Source organism: Adiantum capillus-veneris, chromosome 4, assembly GCF_014529385.1.
Source record: "Adiantum capillus-veneris isolate H3 chromosome 4, ASM1452938v2, whole genome shotgun sequence".
Taxonomy (NCBI): Eukaryota; Viridiplantae; Streptophyta; class Polypodiopsida; order Polypodiales; family Pteridaceae; genus Adiantum; species Adiantum capillus-veneris.
Window position 1 is genome coordinate 138,217,083 of NC_140934.1, and position 4,739 is coordinate 138,221,821.

At 47.9% G+C, this 4,739-nt stretch overlaps 1 pseudogene; it reads right to left on the reverse strand.

Annotated features, from left to right (window-relative positions):
* Window positions 1-393: 393 nt before the first annotated feature.
* Window positions 394-2,658, reverse strand: LOC147460047 (uncharacterized; annotated as a pseudogene).
* Between the last annotated feature and the right edge of the window lie 2,081 nt (window positions 2,659-4,739).

The window sequence follows — 4,739 nt, forward strand, 5'->3', positions numbered from 1 at the left end:
TATCGTATATGTCTACCTCCTATTCAAGCACAAGATAAAGCATACACTATTTCCAAAAGGAAGGCCATTGCTGTATCACTGCACTCATCTTCAATTGCACTTCAATGAGTCACATCAAGGGTGGCCATTAATGACTCTAGGGTTTGGGAACTCTTGCAGCAATTAGAAGCATAATGAATCATCTATGCCAGCCTTGTTGCATCTTCAACAATTAGAATCTTATTCTTCTTCTCTCTAGCATGAGTCAACTCTAGGCACCCTCAAGCCTGTTGCTCTCAAGAATCCATTCAATTAGTTGCAGGGAAGGGTTGCCATTGACTCGCGGGGGGGGGGGGGGGGGGGGGGGGGGGGGGGGGGGGGGGGAGAGAGAGAGAGAGAGAGAGAGAGAGAGAGTTAGATAAATAGATTTCATTATCGTCCTTGAAGGTCAAATATGATCTATGGGACCAAGAAAACATACATGACTGGACCTCTTACTAGAGGAGTACATGGCGAATCATGACTATTGTGGGTACAACAAAACTGTGACATATGTCACTTAGGGGGGGGGAGGGGGGGGGGGGGGGGGGGGGGGGGAGAAGGTAACTTGGGAGTTTTCGGAGCTCGGAATTCCTCAATGATGGCCTTGCCGCCTCGATAGACAGCCCATTTGCCAGCTGCTCCCGCTTCTCAAACCTTTTAGAGATCTTGTTTCTTGACTTTGAGTTGGGCGGGGGTCAAGGCCTCATTGATCCGTACTTTGCTGCCCTTGAGAACTCGTCCTTGTTGTAGAAGTGCTATGCGTGCCTCTTTGGTTTTGAAGACAAGGATGCCTTGGTTGGTGCAATTGTCGAGGTGAACTTTTTCAATTGTGTTGGGGTCAAACTTGGTTGGGTGAATGGCATGGTTGAGATTGTTTAGTGTCGAGGGGTAGTCATCGCTCTCTCCCCACCAAGTGGAGGCCAAGCCACCAATTCGAACAGAGAGTGCTAGTCCTTCCCGTCGTTGACGTTCTTGCATACATTCTTCTACTTTGGAAGAGACGATGGTGTTTGCTTGTTGAACTTGGGTGGCAAGGTTGGCCACGCTTGCAGTGAAGGTGTGATCTGCTTCTTTTGCTTTGGCGAGGAGATGCTCGTTGTTGTCGGCTTGCTTTTGCGACTCCAAGGAGGAGAGGCGAGTTTCAAGGGCTGCAAGACACGCCTTGAGTTCTGCATTCTCATCCGCAAGATTTTGAATCTGGAGTTGAAGGCGATCCATTGGATCCACCCATGGGGTGGGCACAAAAAGACGAGTCCGCTTGATCGGGGAGAGAGAGCCTCTGTGTTGCATCGCAGCTTGGAGAAGCGCCCTTCACGGGGAAAGGCCTCGAGCGTTAAATGAGTCGACACCGTTTAAGGAGGTTCCCGTGGAAACAGACCCTGTTAGGGTCTGCTCATTCGACGCTTTGCCTGTCCCCGTGAGAGGAGGCTCCTGTGTGTTTAGGGTTGGAGAGGGGGTTGTTTACTGTGTGTGTGTGTGATAGGGTGCTTAATCAATTGAAGCAAAGCAAGGTTGGGGCTTAAGAGAAAATTGCAGGTCGGGCTTAATTGAGAGTTGCAAAGAAATATAGACGCCAGCGGCCATGTCGTAAGTCAGGCTTAATGGAGCCAGCGGCCGCGACTGTGTCGCAGACCTGAGCGGGTATAACCTGGGAGATGGGGAGCGGGGGCGGAGCTGTGGTTGTTGAAGGCGCTCCCACAGGGCTGCCCCTCGCCCCAGGGAAGGCATCACTCAACAAGAAAATGAAAGAGAGAATCTCCTATGCATCTTCTCTTGGACCTCAGAACGCGTTCACTCCATTTTGTTTGCTTCGTTGGCCCATGGCACACGCACTGGAGCTCTCTCTCTCTCTCTCCCCCCCCATCTTGTCGGCCCAGCTTCTGTCCTCTCTCTCTCCTCTCTCTCTCCCCTCACTTAGTGAGAGGTTTGCCAGACTCAGCATAAATGGACACGTGGACAGTGGGTTGCCCAAAAAGCAGCCCGCTTCATGACATTTCCAAATGGAAGGCCTTCGCTATATCACTGCACTTCAATGAGTCACAACAAGGGTGGCCATTAATGACTCTAGGGTTTTGGGGTCTCTTGAAGCAATTGGAAGCATAATGAATCATCTCCACCAGCCTTGTTGCATTTTCAACAATTATAATCTTCTTCTTCTTCTCTCTAGCATGAGTCAACTCCGGTCACCATCAAGCCCCCCCCCCCCCCCCCCCGCCCCCCCGCCCGCCCACTTAGCGAGAAGTTTGCTAGACACGTTTACAGTGGGTTGCCTAAAAAGCAGCCCGCTTCATGCCCGTACCTTCTCTGGGAGATCGAGCACCACACAACTATATAAACGCATTATGCAAGACGAGATGGGCTACCACTTGGAAACCAAAATCTCCTTCCCCATAATAGGATACATAGATGCTCTATGTGAGTCCTTCGATCATTTTTGGCATGGTGTTTTGGTAATCACTCTGGCAGTGCACAATCTTGGTTAGGTGCACGTGAAAGAGCATGGAATAGAAGTGCACTTACAGCAATAGGAGCATGTGAAGATGACTATGATCCCTTCTATATTTATCCTTTCTGTCATGGTCTCTTCGTGCTTACCGTGCTTATACATCCCCGATGGTGCCCAATCGATTCTTGCATGTTCTACCTTTCAGTCTCCACTCTGGCAACACACCATTTTGGTCCGTCTAGACGTGAAAGAGAAGGTGCAGGCGCATCGTGCTCTTCGTGCAACCATATTGGGGCTTGGGGGAGGCCATCTTAACCTTGTATAATGACCACTCTACAGCATGCACACACACACACACACACACAAAGAGAGAGAGAGAGAGAGAGAGAGAGAGAGAGAGAGAGAGAGAGAGAGAGAGAGAGAGAGAGAGAGAGAGAGAGAGAGAGATTCATGGCAACTTGTCTTCCTCGTCATTGTCACAATTGCTCATGCAAGAAGTATCTCTCTCTCTCTCTCTCTCTCTCTCTCTCTGCCCCCACCCGCTCAACCAAGTAGAATTATGGTCCCCTAATGGCTTCCTTGCTTATGTCCACGTTGACCACCTCTACTTGCAGCCACGTGGACTTGTCAAGATTTCGCCTCCTGTTATAGTCGTTGTCGAAACTGCTCAAGCAAGAAGCACTCTCTCTCTCTCTCTCTCTGTGTCAGATGACGGACATAGAGTTTTTTGATATGCTCATGCTATAGATTAATGAGTTGATACCAGGATGCATGGTTTTGCATATGGGTGAGAGGGACGTAGCCATGCCTGTGTCAGCATTGACACATCCATATGCGATTTTTCTTGATAATGCAGTGCATGCAAATAGCACAAGGGAGGCTAGGAAAGGCAGGTTTGGGCATATTTCATCAACATTCGGGCATCTCATGTTCAACTTGTTAGTGTCAAGGCCCAACTTAGCCGTTGAAGTGGAAGCATTTGTAGCAAGGATTGTCAATCTTACGATGAGTGACACTAGCATGATGCTTTGTGGAGCTTTGCAGACTGTACACAGTTATCTGCAAGCTTTATGTGCAGGCTCTAGCATGGATACACACGCTTGCCTATCACTAGAGCCGATACAATTGCATGTAGATAGACTCAGTGAGCCCGTGGGTGTAGGTTGAGAGAGTTTCTCTCATGTTTTCTTATACATATTAGTAGTTTATCTAGCAGCACTCACTTATGGGCACATCGCCTTTAAGTGGGAGTTTGTTGGGGTAAAGCGCCGCACCTTTGCCCGAGGCTGGAGGTCTGGTGTTCGACCAACCACTGTGTGTACATACATGACATTTCTTATTCTTCATATACACAAAGAATAAGGAGCTCTTCACCCCTTCTTAGAGGCTTGCTCCACCCACACAATGTGTCTTTTACTCTTGTTCTCCCTCACACTCCGCATACACCGCACATCGCTTTTGCACCTAGCGCTCCCACACCACTAAAGAAATTACTGAATCACTCTTCATGTGGTGTGATGTGGAAAACTGTACCCAATCTAGCAACCAACAACGCGGAGAAGTGTCACCTATAGAAGACATGTAAGCGGAGGAATGCTAAAGGCGAACATGATATCACCGTCACTGGCATATAAAACCACCGCTCTAGCATGTATCAAAACCTCATCTACATCATGCATACATCTTTGTTGCTACCTCATACACTTGAAACAATGGCGCCTAATGTGCCCTACGGAGGCCCTGTGTGACCACAATGCTAACAATGCAAGTGTAGACAACTGTGAAACCCCCGTCTCTCATGGGCCATCATTGTCGACTCTAAATTGTCACACATGCCTGCCATAAGTGAATGTCAAAAAACCAAACTATGGCAAGAAATCCTGGGAGAAAACTAGCAGAGTCTCCCCTATAACCTGACCAAAACCTCAAGCAAAGTCTCAACCATAAACCATGCCAAACTAGCAACAAAGTGGTCTGAGATCACTCGACCACTAGACAATCATAAAACCATGATCAATTGCATTGAAATTGATGTTTGCATATGCATAAACCAGCTCTACAATCTACTCTGCATGCATAAATAGTGTCACTAAACCAAGTGAGCCAAGTCTGGGACAAACAACTCAATCAAGCATAAAGTGCATAACCATATATGCAAGTAGTGAGCACCCCACAAGAAAAGTGCTTCCAATAATCTGTAAAAAACTTGTAGAATTGATAAAGCATGTGATTGCTTGTACTGTAGCCACATGAGCATATGCAACTAACAAAA